Genomic DNA, 13685 nt, shown 5'->3' with positions numbered 1-13685 from the left:
AAGAAAGAAAGAAAGAAAGAAAGAAAGAAAGAAAGAAAGAAAGAAAGGAGAAAAAGAAAGAAAGAAAGAAAAAGACATGGATTAGCAGACAAGGAAGTGTATTCCATTTAGGAGGAGTGAGCAGCATGAAGGCACAGGAAAAGGAACCAGACACCTCCCTCTGCAATGGGGCTGAAAGGAAGGAGAAGCCTCCAAGGAAGAGAAATCATGTTTGTAAAAAGCAGTCCCCTTGAAAGCCCTTAACTTACAGTCCATTAAGTTCATCAGCACTCACTGCCCAAGGTAAGCAGCATTCATCAGACAAGTTTGGTGTGGGGGAAGGGGAGAGGGATGCTGATGTGCCACCTGGCCCTGAGATCATTAAACTGACAATGACTTGCACCACTCACTGTTTTTTGTTATTATTGGCTGCAGAAGGGGTGGTTTGAAAAATGATCTGTAAATTTAATTTTTAATCAAGCAGAAGACCTCGAGGGCCTCTGTAGTTCAAGCATGAAACAAGAAAATCCATTGCTGGTGATAGAGCTCTTAGAAGCTCATACCCTGGAACTGTGTGTCATCGGGGTCTGGCAGTCAGTCAAGTGAATGAGAAAGTCTGAGTTAAAGGTCCCCAAATCACTCTGTGCTCAGTGGTCACTTTAGGCAAATGCAGCTACATCATGAAGGGTGCTGGATGATCTTTCAGAAAAAAAAAAAAAAAGTCCAGCAAGTTGGAGCATAGAGCTGGAAGGGAGTTTAGGAGTGGGTTTGTCCAACTCTTTCCTCTCAGTGACCAGTTAGGTCCCCCTGCCTAAGTACCCAATCAGTGTCGGGGAGGTAGGAGGGTTTCTTTTTCCTCTGACAAGTTCCTGGCTTTCGAATGTGCTACTCCTCTCTCTATATTACAGCATATAATAGAAAGCCCCAGATCAGAGGGGGCAAGGACAGTGTGGTGGAAAGCATGCCTAGGTTCTAGTCCATCAATGATTTACCATGCTCCTTGGGGAAAAAAAAAATCACTTTGTCCTCTTAAGCCTCAGGTGTAAGTCATTTGTATAATGAAATGGTATTATCTGCCCTATTTCCAAAGGTTGATATATAACAGCCAATAATGTTTAAAAGGGCTTTGAAAAGTGTAGAACACAAAAATTAAAAATATCATGAACCATCTTTTAAATTGTCTTTTGTTTTTATAGCACTTTCATATTCAAATATAATCTGTCTTCTACCCCAAGTCAGAAAGTAATCCCTTATAACACAGAATAGAAAATAAAGAGAAAAAAATAGGTCATCAAAACCAACCATGCATATCAATTGTGCCTAACAGCATATATAGTATTCCACACCCATGGTCCCCCACCTCTGCAATGAAGTGAAGGAAGTGCAGTTTTAAAAATCTCATTTATATGAAATTGGTCTCAATGACTAGAAAACTAGGAAACAATAATCAAATTTATTTGCCTAAAAATAAAAGAAAAAGAAATAGCTATGAAAAAAAATGCTCAGTCATTTTGTACCCTGTATTTGCTAAAAATTCCCAGTCTAAGGCATAAAGCCCAGGGGAGGTCTTAGCCACCAAAGCAGACAGAAATCCTCCATCTTATCTCTAGTCTGTTTAGAACCAGCAAAAAAAAATACAGAGATATGTTAAATAAAATACTACACTAGCCACACTCCCTTAGAATTACTCAGTATGCCTCTAAGGTATGGGGGATCCTGTCAGCTGCTCACAGAAGGCAGTAGAGGAAGATAAAGGGTGTGAGGGAAAGGAGGAGACAAGGTTTTTTTCTTCATCAATCTTCCCTTCTGAAGAAAAAGGAACCATTTATTAGAGAACTAGAATTACACTTTCTGTCAAAACACACAGGCTAATTACATTGGGGAAACAATGAGCTATATATAAAACAAATAGGAACTGCATATTCCATGGGGTGGGGGAAGGGAGGAGGTGTGATATGGCATTTAGAAGCAAATCAAGATGGATTCATAATTATTCTATGCTGGAAATCCAGGATAATCTATTTGTCTGCATACTATTTATTTTTCCCTTTTAACCAAAGCCACATGAGTGCTTTTCACAAGTTTTCAGCAAACATGATGATGAATCCCTGAAAACTTGGGGGTTATTTTTTTTTGATGGAGGGGAGGGAACTTTTCATAAGATAAAAATGTAAATCTCCATTAAGTTAAAAAATTGGATAGTTGCTAGATACAGTGAAAATAGTATGGAACATGAAGTGCTAAATTCAGAGTAAGAGGACCAGAGTCAATAATAATAATAATAATAATAACAGCAAACATTTACATAGCTCCTACTATTTGCCAGGCACTTTACAAATATTATCTCATTTGATTCTCACACCAACCCTGAGAGGTAGGTACTATTATTATTTCTATTTTATGGACAAAGAAACTAGAAATGAAAGTTAAGTGACTTGCCCAAGGTCACACAGCTAGTAAGTGTCTGAGGCCAGATTTGAACTGGTCTTTCTGACTCCAGGCCCAGGACTCTATTCATTGTGCCATCTAGGTTCCTAGTTAGAATCTAGGATCTGTCATTTACTGACTGTGCGTATTAGATGACCTCTGAGGTGCCTGACAGCTTAAAATCTATGCTGTCTCTGAAAGACAATCACAGATGTGGTCAAATCCTGCCTCAGTCTCTTCCTAGTTATGTGACCTGAGGGCAGTCACAACCTCTGCCTGCCTTGCTGTTTTCATCTGAAAAACTGAGGGTGACAGACTGGATGGCCTCCAAGGTCCTTTCCAGCTCCTATATCCTATGTTGCTGCATATGGTCCATGAACAAAAAGAGGACGTCTGTGATAGAAGTCATTCTCTGTTCCTTGAGTGACTGAGCTACATCCCTCACAACTCTATGACTCCCTCTGCTTATATGATGCCAACACAATCACTTTAAAAGTGGCAAACTCCATCAGCCAACTGACTGTTTTGTATAAATAATGCCAAATAACTAGTTTGGCTCTTGCTTTTTTTGTTTTGTTTTGTTTTTTGTTTTATCTTCCACTTAACTGGTTATTTGATGGAATTGATGGGATCCAATCAGACATGGTCATCAGCCAACTTCTTTAATTATCTATCCCATTGGCCTGACCTGATGCCCATTCATGATGTTCTAGTAAGATGCAGAGTTTCCACCCCAAACAAACTTTGCTATTGAGGAGGGGCGGGATAGGGAGAGAGTCAGGTTTTATGCTCTCTATCTCTCTGTCTGTCTTTTTCAGTCTGTTTCTGGATGTGTCTATCTTGTCTGTCTGTTTCTGTCTTTCTCCAAACTCTGTCTCTGTCTTTGCTGTCTTTCTCTGTCTCTCTGTCTCTGTTTCTGTCTGTCTGTCTCTCTGTCTCTGCCTCTCTCTGTTTCTCTCTCTGTCTCTGTCTCTCTGTCTCTGTCTCTGTCTCTCTGTCTCTCTGTCTCTCTCTCTCTGTCTCTCTCTCTCTGTCTCTCTCTCTCTGTCATAGTCACCCAAAGCAAAAGAGATGTATGATGTAGCAGAAAGGACAATGTGAGAGTCAAGAACCAGTTTCTAGGCTTAGACCTAGCTAATTAGCTAATCACAATTCATATTTATATAGCACTTTTAGGGATACACAGTATTTCCCTCATGACTACCTTGTAAGGTATTAGTAAAAATCGTAATATACCCATTTTGTAGATGAGAAAACTGGGGTTCACAAAGGTAGTTCAAATAACTTTCTTAGATTCCCATAGCTAATTAAAGGTGGTGTTTTAGCTTAGATCTCCTAACTTCCAAGTCCAAAGTGTCACTAACTAACTGTGTGACCATGGAGAAATCTCTTCTCTCCCTGGGTCTTAGTGTCTTCATCTGCTAAATGAGAGAAGGGTTATACTAGAATTCTGCACCCCCACCCCAATTCCCTTATGGCTCAAACATTCTATTCTATCTCTAAGCAGCCATCATGGCCCTTGCTAAAGCTTTTTATATGTATATTTCCGGGACAAGAGAAGGAAGAAAGGTTAGGAGGATTGAGTTTTTAATGGAAGATGGGGATAAAACATCTCAATACTCCAAACTCCATATCTATGGCTGGTGATGCCAAAGTAGGCCAAGGCTAGGGAGCAAGAACTCTAGCTGCTCTGCCCCTGCATGAGAGTATGGTAATACACCAAAGACTCTGAGATTTAAAAAAAAATCCATAAAGCATAAACCTGCTTCATTCAGCTGCTTCAGGTATTCATATGAGCATTCCTGTATTCAAATTGCATGCTCAAATCAAATTTCTCTGGTTTATGCCTCCTTCAGCAATTACTTAAAGGCAGTTTACCTCTCTCTGGAGGAACATCGCATAAAGGCCCATAGACAAAATCTCATTGACTCAGAGACAAAGACTTGTTAACTGTATGCTCAGTCCAGCAGAAGTCACTTTCCCAAAGTTCTTTTTGGGCTCCAGGGCTGCCTTTCAGTCTTCTCTTGCAGCCCTCACTTAAATCCTCTTCAAGAACTAAGGACAAACAACAATAATGGCTCTAGAACAATAGGAAAGGGAGTGGAGGGCAGTGCTTATAACACTCAAGTAGACAATACTATTACCAAAAAACTGAGGAAATGGTCCAATCTTCTCCTCACCCTTTGGTAGACCATAGAATCCCCAAAATCCCAGGTTCATAGAATGTTAAGTTAGAAGAGGCCCTAGGTATAATTAGATCTGACCCCTTCACTTTTCGGATGAAGAAAGACTTGCCCAGAATTCCTCAGCTAGTTGACGAAGGGTCAGAGAAAGCTGGGGCAGGAACCTGGATTTCTTGTCACACTGCCACCTCTTCAATCATCACCACCACCTCCCCATCACCACCACTCCTGCCCCCAACCCCAACCCAGTTCTTTTGCTCACCTTGTTAGCTGTTCTGGAGAGGATTAAGAAAAATTTATTTAAAAAAAAAATTGAACCTCTGATTTCATTCATTCATGGACTTACCAGATACCTAGTGTACAAATTAAAGTCAGAAAGTTGACTAGGGCAATGAGAAATTTAAGCAATTTGCTGAGTCACACAGTCAGTATGTTTCAGAAGCAAGATTTTAATCAAGTCTGACCCTCCATTCATTTTACACACACTTTTCAGTGTCCTATCAATCCCCATGCTTTGACAAACCTCAATTGCTTGTGGGGCAACTAGGTTGTGCCATAGTGCACAGAGTGCTGGGCCTGGAGTCAGGAAAACTCATCTTCCTGAGTTCAAATCTGTCTTCAGATACTATGTGACCCTGGGCAAGTCACTTAACCCTGTTTACCTCAGTTTCCTCATCTGTAAAAATAAACTAGAGAAGGAAGCACTCCTGTATCTTTGCCAAGAAGACCCCAAATGTCAGACACAACTGAAAAATGACTGAACAACAAAAAACAAGATTGCTTCTATCATTTTCCTCCTCAGCTCCTACTCATGTGCTACTGAAAAGAACTTGAGGAAATCATTTAATTGAATGAGTCCACTACCGATATGTTTATCGAATCTCAATTGGGCTCTTGCTATTAGTAAGGCTATGGTTTTTGTTGCTGAGGCATTTCAGTTGTGTCCTACTAACTCCCTGTGACCTCATTTGGGGTTTTCTTGGCAAAGATACTGGAGTGGTGTGCCATTTTCTTCTCCAGCTCATTTTATCAAATGAAGAGACTGAGGTAAATAGGGTTAAGTTACTTTCCCAGGGTCACACAGCTAGTCAGTGTCTGAGTGTGGATTTGATCTCAGGTCTTCCTGACTCCAGGGTTAGAGCTCTATTCACTGAACCACTAGTTGCCCAATCATTTTGCTAGTACCTCCCAAATTAAGTTCTTTTTTCCACTCCCTATAAAGGGTATTCCAAACATTCTCTTCTCTCCTCCATCCTCCCATACAACCTCTCCTGCCTTCTCAGCAAGACTTAACCTCATAGTTTATGGGAAAAAAACAAAACAAAACAAAACAAAACCAAACCTTTCACTGTAAGCTTCTCTTTCCTTTCTCTGTATCTCAAAATCCCTTAAAATCACCCTCCATTGTCTTTTCTGCACTGTCTAATGACATGAACTTTTCTTCACAAAAACCAATGCCCTTGATCTTCTTGCTTCCCATCTATCTACTTCAGCAGATTACTCCCACTCTCAATCTCCTTTCTCCCTACCTTTAATCTCTCCTTATCTATTGGTTCTTTCTTTGCTGTCTACAAAGACATCCAAGGTTTCTCCAATCTAAGGAAAAAAAACCCAACCCTTATTATTTCCTACCATCCCTTCTAACTATAAACCTATCTCTTCTTCCTTTCTAAGCCAAACTCCTAGAAAAACCTTTCTATACAGACCTCCTCCATTTCCTTTCATCTCACAAAATTATAAATTAATAATAATAATAATAATAATGTTAACATTTACTTTAAGGTTTGCAAAACACTTAACAAATATTATCTAATTCAATTCTTACAACAACCCTGTAAGGCAGATGCTATTATTACTCCCATTTTACAGTTGAAAAAATAATGAAGTAGACAGTGGTTATGTGACTTACTCAGGGTCACACTTATAGTAAGTGTCAGGACACTTCAGGTCTTCCTAATTTTAGGCTCAGCACCCTATCCATTATGCTACCGAGCTGTTTGGGTGAGAAAGAACAAGGAGTCATGTGATCCTAGTATAAGCAGCAACACAGTGGGAGGAAGAAAGCTCTTTTTTTTTTAACATTTTTTTTTTCTTTTTTAGGCAATTGGGGTTAAGTGACTTGCCCAGGATCACACAGCTAGTAAGTGTCAAGTGTTTGGTCTGAGGCCAGATTTGAACGCAGGTCCTCCTGACTTCAGGTGGTGCTCTATCCACTGCGCCACCTAGCTGCCCCAAGAAAGCTCTTACTGAATGGAGTAACAACACTTATTTCAGAAAAGACAGTTATGTCTAAAGATAGAGGAAAAAAGTAAAGGAGAGAGGAGGAGATATCTAAAAGAAATTAATGGAAAGAAAAACCAATAAAATAGGCTTTCAAAAGAAGAAATGTAACTTATTAAAAGTGTTCCAAATCACTAATAATAAGAAAAATACAAGTTAAAACAATTCTGAGGTTCCACCTCACAACCATGATATAATCAAAGAGGAAAATGGCAGTTGCTGGAGGGGCTGTGGAAGGAGAGCACATTAATATGCTACAGGTAGAGCTGTGAACGGATTCAGTCATTCTGGAAAGCAATTTGAAATCATAGCCAAAGAAAAACTGAACTATGAATATTTAACCATATTGTATCACTGTAAGGCATATATCCCAAAGAGGTCAAAGACTAATGGAAAGTACCTAAGTATGCAAAAATAATTATAGCAGCACTTTTTGTTAATATAAGTAGAGGAAAGAAAAACGATTAGATAATGACTGACTGGCATATGAATGTAATGTAATTTTATTGTGTCATAACAAATGAGAAATAGATGGGATTCAGAGAAACCTATGAAGACTTATATGAACTAATGCAAAATGAAGTAATCAGAAACAGGAGAATAATTTTTACATATTATTTCATGTTGCTGGACTGTACTTATTACAAAGGAGGGCTTTTGGGGGTGGGAAAGAGTTTTTAGAAGAGAAAATTAGTGGATAGTGATAGGGTTGTGAAAAAAGGAAGAAAATAAAACAATATCAATGAAGTATTTTTTTTTAGGCAGTTGGGGTTAAGTGACTTGCCCAGGGTCACACAGCTAGTAAGTGTCAAGTGTTTGGTCTGAGACCAGATTTGAACTCAGGTTCTCCTGACTTCAGGGCCAGTGCTGTATCCACTGCACCACCTAGCTGCCCCTGAAGTATTTTTAACTACATAAAAGAAAACAGAAGGAAGTTCAGAATGGTTCACAAACAGAAGTTTGGTTACTATTGTGCTGTTTGTATTTGTTGCTGTTAAATCATTTTTCACTCATGTCTGACTCTTTGTGACCCATGTGAAGGTTTTCTTGGCAAAGATATTAAAGTGGTTTGCCTTTTCCTTCCCCAGCTTATTTGACAGATGAGGAAACTGAGGCAAACAGGGTTAAATGACTTGCCCAGGGTCATACAGCTAGTAAGTATCTGAGGCTGGATTTGAATTCAAGTCCTCCTGACTACAGGGCTGGTGCTCTATCTTACTGTACCACTTAGCTGCCCCTAAATGTGGCATACAATTTTTTGAAACTACATAACAGAAGTTCATAATTTCATAAACAATCCTTTTTTTCTCTTCCTCGAATATTGAAACAGTCATGTTTATTAAATTCATAATAAAAAAAGAAAATTAAAAACAACAATGACATGCCTACAATGTATGGAATCCAAGTCCCCAAAGACCATTCATTCTCTGCATAAGTGAAACATGAATATAGAAGTTTGCAAACTGGTTTAAGAGATTCTACAGTGTGTTGACAGTTCCAGTAAAAGTTGGAATTAGGCTTACAAGTGTGAAGTAAACAGTGGCAAGGTAAAATTGGAGTTATACACTTATCAGGTAGTTTTCATTTGGAGACAGAAAAGGGTCATAGCTGGTATGGGGTCCAACAAGAGGCATACCACACATAATGATTAAGAAACCATTTTAGTTTAGTCAGGAAAAGTATTCTAGGAGAAAAGAACAAGGACACAGACACACCCATAAAAAGAGAATTTGTGTAACCAGTGGAATATATGAAACCATTGGAACAATGTGTATATGTAGCCCAAGAACATGTCACAACTAAAGGGAGTCTGATTTCAATAGCCCAGAATGAAAGTGGGAAAGAAAGACTGATGGAGTAATATTGCCCAGATAATTAGAGAGATCTCTTATGGCTATCTGAGAAGAAGGCAGAAAAAGGGATCTTCAAGAAAGCATGGCTAAAAAATAAGGAAAATGGTTTTCAAGTTGTTAAGGGGACAAAGGGAAGAGAAAAAAGAGACTTCCTAATGATAAACAAGTGATGCAGAAATAAAACAGCAGGGAAAAGATAGCTCTTCCTGGGGAAAGGATATGTACAACATTCTTCTGAAGAGACAGCAGAGTCTGAATATAGAAGGAAAAAAAATGGGGACCAGGAGAATGGAGAGATATTTCTTTTTTTTTTTCCAGATCATTCTCAAAGTGATTTAATTTCTTAAATTCAAGCCCAGTTTTGTAGAATTCGTAGTAAACTGTCTCTTGGGAGTATACTCAGGTAGTTTGTTGTTGTTGTTGTTGTTGTTGTTGTTGTTGTTGTTGTTTTTGCTATTACTATCCCTATTTTATTTTTTATGGTAATTCTTATTTTTTTTTGTTTTCGACATTTACTTCCACAAGATTTTGAGTTCCAAATTTTCACCCCATCTCACCCCTCCCCCCACCCCAAGATGGCATGAATTCTGAATACCCCTTCCCCTAGTCTGCCTTCCCTTCTATCTCTCCCCCCTTCTCTTATCCCCTTCCCCTTCAGTTTTCCTGTAGAGCAGGATGGATTTCTGTACCCCTTTTCCTGTATTTCTTATTTCCCAGTTGCATGTAAAAACAATTTTTTCAAACATGTGTTTTTAAAACTTTGGGTTCCAAATTTTCTCCCTTCCTCCCTCCCTACCCATCCTCATTGATAAGGCAAGCAACCAGATATAGGTTATATATATGCAGTTATGCAAAACACTTCCATAGTAGACATGCTGTGAAAAACTAACTCTATTTCCCTTAATCCTATCCCACCCACCCCCATTTATTCTATTCTTTCTTTTGACCCTGTCCCTCCTCAGAAGTACTTTCTTTTGATCATCCCCTTTCCCAATCTGGCCTCCTCTCTATTGTCCCCCTACTCTCTTGTCCCCTTCCCTGCCCCCATTTCCTGTAGGGTAAGACAGATTTCTATACCCAATTGAGTGTGTATGTTTCCTTCCGTAAGTCAAATCCTATGAAAATAAGATTCACTCATTCCCTCTCACCTTCCCCCGTTTCTCCTCCACTGTAACAGCCGTTTCTTTTCTGTTTTTTTTTGTGAAATGATTTACCCTGTTCTACCTCTCCTTTTCTCCTTCTCCTAGTATAATCCTCTCTCACCCCTTAATTTTATTATCCAGATATGACCCCTTCATTTTCAACTCACCCTGTGCCCTCTATCTGTCTTTCTATATCTATATATACGTACATATAATTTTTTCCCCTCCAACTACCCTAATACTGACAAAGGTCTCATGAGTTACAAATACCATCTTTCCATGCAGGAATGTAAACAGTTCAACCATAATAAGTCTCTTATGATTTTCTCTTTCCTCTTTACCTCTTCATGTTCCACTTGAGTCTTGTATTTGAAAATTAAATTTTCTATTCAACTCTGGTCTTTTCATCAAGAATGCTTGAAAGTACTCTATTTCACTGAATGACCATTTTTTCCCTTGAAGAATTATACTCAGTTTTGCTGGATAAGTGATTCTTGCTTGTAATCCTATCTCCTTTGCCCTCCAGAATATTATATTCCATTCCCTTAATGTAGAAGCAGCTAAATCTTGTTATCCTGATTGTGTTTCCACAATACTTGAATTGTTTCTTTCTGGCTGCTTGTAATATTTTCTCCTTGACCTGGGAACTCTGGAATTTGGCTACAATATTCCTAGGAGTTTTCCTTTGGGGATCTCTTTCAGGAGGAGATTGGTGGATTCTTTCAATTTCTACTTTGCCCTCTGGTTCTAAAATATCAGGGCAGTTTTCCTGGATAATTTCTTGAAAGATGCTGTCAAGGCTCTTTTTTTGATCATGGCTTTCAGATAGTCCAATAATTTTTAATTTCTCTCTCCCGGATCTATTTTCCAGGTCAGTTGTTTTTCCAATGAGATATTTCACGTTGTTTTCTAATTTTTCATTCTTTTGGATTTGTTTTACAGTGTCTTGATTTCTCATAAAAGTCACTAGCTTCGAATTGCTCTATTCTAATTTTTAAGGAAGCATTTTCTTCAGTAAGCTTTTGGACTTCCTTTTCCATTTGGCCAATTTTGCTTTTTAGGGCATTCTTCTCCTCATTGGCTTTTTGGACCTCTTTTGCCATTTGGGTTAGGCTATTTTTTAAGGTGTTATTTTCTTCTGTGTTTTCTTGGGTCTCCTTTAGCAAGCTGTTAACTTGTTTTTCATGATTTTCTTGCCAAACTCTCAGTTTTTCCTCTACTTCTCTTACTTGCTCCTCAAAATCCCTTTTGAGCTCTTCCAAGGCCTGGGACTGATTCATATTCTTCTTAGAGACTTTGGATGTAGGAGCTTTGGCTCCATTGTCTTCTTCTGGTTGTGTATTTTAATCTTCTTTGTCACCAAAGTAAGGTAATATAGTCTGACTCTTTTTGCGCTACTTACTCATGATCCCAGCCAATTACTTGAGTTTTAAACTCTTTGTTAAGGTAAAAGTCTGCTTCCAATGTGGAGAATGTACTGTCCCAAGCTTTGGGGGTTTGTATAGCTATTTTCAGAGCTACTTCTAGGGACCTGAAAATTTTCAGTTCTTCCAAGGTGCTATGATAAGGGGCAAGGTGTTTTCTCTCCACCACAACAACAAGCTTCACCACACCAGCATTCCTCCTCACCCCAGGACCACCCCTCGGAACTGTGATGCAGATCCAACCATGGGTAAAGCAAGAGATTCCTGCCTCAGCACTGGCAAAGAGATCCCTGAAATCCCCCTCTGATCAGCCACTCGATTCCCCCTCAGTCTGTGAGTCGGAAGTTCAGGAAACAGCCACGGCCTGGGGGTGGCTGAGACCTAGCTCCTTCTCTCACAGCAGTCACATACTTTTCCTACTGACCTTCTAAGTTGTCTTTGGCATTCGTGGATTGAGAAGTCTGGAAACTGCCACAGCTGCCCCCGATTCAATCCTGTGAAGCCTGCTCTGGTCGCTGCGGCCTGCATGTCCACACCGAACTACGCTCCTCTACCCGCCTGGTGCAATATACCTTTGTGATCAATCATCCAGGTTGTCTTTGGCTGGAAATTTGTTTCACTCTGTCTTTTTGTGGGTTCTGCTGCTTTAGAATTTGTTTAGAGTCATTTTTTATAGGTATTTGGAGGGGTTTGGGGGAGAGCTCAAGCAAGTCACCACTTTCCCTCCACCATCTTGGCTCCACCCCCCAATGGAGAGATATTTCAAGGAGATTAATGGAGGAAAAGACCAAAGAAAATGTTGATCAGCTCACTGTCTATGGAATCCAAGTCACAATATAAAGAAAATATAGAACAGGGTTTGTAAGAGTCTAAGTTGGTGGAGAATGTATGCTGATGTATTTAAAGGGGGAAAGAGAAAGAGGAAGTTCAAAAGAAGTCTTGAGAGACTAAATAAAATCTCGCAAATGCTGGAAAAGCAAAAATTAAAATTAGAGAATATTATAGAAATAGTATGAGATATAGAACACTGAAATTACAAACTTTGAGTCTCTGCAAGTTAAACTAGTAATTTCAGTGCAAGTGTGCCCTGGGAAAGATCAGTGCTTGAAGCTACCCAATTCTGTAGAGAGCTGTCTGGGTTTTGGGACTGTAGACTGCCTCTATTTGACTTGCTGATAGCAAGGAAAGATGGAAGTTATGCAATGTAAAATGGATACCATAATAGTCACTACAATCTATTTTATAAATGACAAAATTAAGGTTAAGAGAGATCATTTGACTTGCCCAGAGTCACACAATTAGTATCTGAGGAAGGATTTGAATCATGGCAAAGCAATAACTAGGAATTATTCCTCAAAAATTGTAAAAAAATGGCAAAGGTAAAATGTTGAAAATGAATAAATTCTTGTTAAAACAGTAAAACAGTTAAACTATGGTGTGTGTGTGTGTGTGTGTGTGTGTGTGTGTGTGTGTGTGTTTAAAGAATGATCATCATGTTAGGTAGCCCACTTAACCTTCTAGGGGTTTGACATTGTGGGAATATCAATTTAGCACATGGGCTGGCCATCTGTGATCCCTTGCTTTTGCCACATGACCAGCTCTGTAAGGAATGCTGTAAAGAGGTCAGAGGATAAAAGAATCATCAATTTACAGCTGGAAAGATATCAGAGTCCATCTTGTTTGACTCTCTCATTTTAAAGGTGAGGAGACTGAGGCTCAGAGGAGAAAAGTTCCTTGATGAAGGTCATAGTCATATCTTACCATGTGAGCTTCAAAACATCAAGACAACAAGTTACAAGGAGGTCTGGGAGTAGAGTAAAGGCTGAGTTTTGTGGCCAATTAGTCCAGCATGGAGGCGTCAAGGAACAGTAGCTGAAGCTTGGACTCAGGCTAGGCTTTATTTTGAGATAGACTCAATGGGACCAATGCTATGTAGAAATGACCTCAAGTTTGGGCCTACTCTCTCCCCAGAGTCTAAAGCAGTACAGTATGCCAAACCAAAAAGTGATAAGCTTCTCTGAATTCAATTAAGGCTAGTCTTTGATGGACGGACATAAAGTCATTTGATTGTTCCATACTCACATCCTAAAACTCTATTGGCATAGCCTTTGAGAACTCAAGGTCATATACAATGAATGATGAGACTGAAATATAGGTGAGTATGGACTTACATCTTCATTTTTTCTACTTCTACACACTTCTAACATATGCAAGGTATATCTATAAAGTCAGGATACCTCAGTTGTTGTTTTTGCTTTAAACTCATGTATGTACATAAGGAAAACCTTCCCAATTAATTAATGGACTGCAAATTTAATATGATTCAGTCATATGATATGGCCATTAATGCAATCTTAGCCTGCATTAAGAGATAAAAAGCTTGCAAGAGTAGGGTGA

Source organism: Vombatus ursinus, unplaced genomic scaffold (genome assembly GCF_900497805.2).
Source record: "Vombatus ursinus unplaced genomic scaffold, bare-nosed wombat genome assembly UNPS02014832.1, whole genome shotgun sequence".
Taxonomy (NCBI): Eukaryota; Metazoa; Chordata; class Mammalia; order Diprotodontia; family Vombatidae; genus Vombatus; species Vombatus ursinus.
This window is presented reverse-complemented; position numbering follows the sequence as displayed.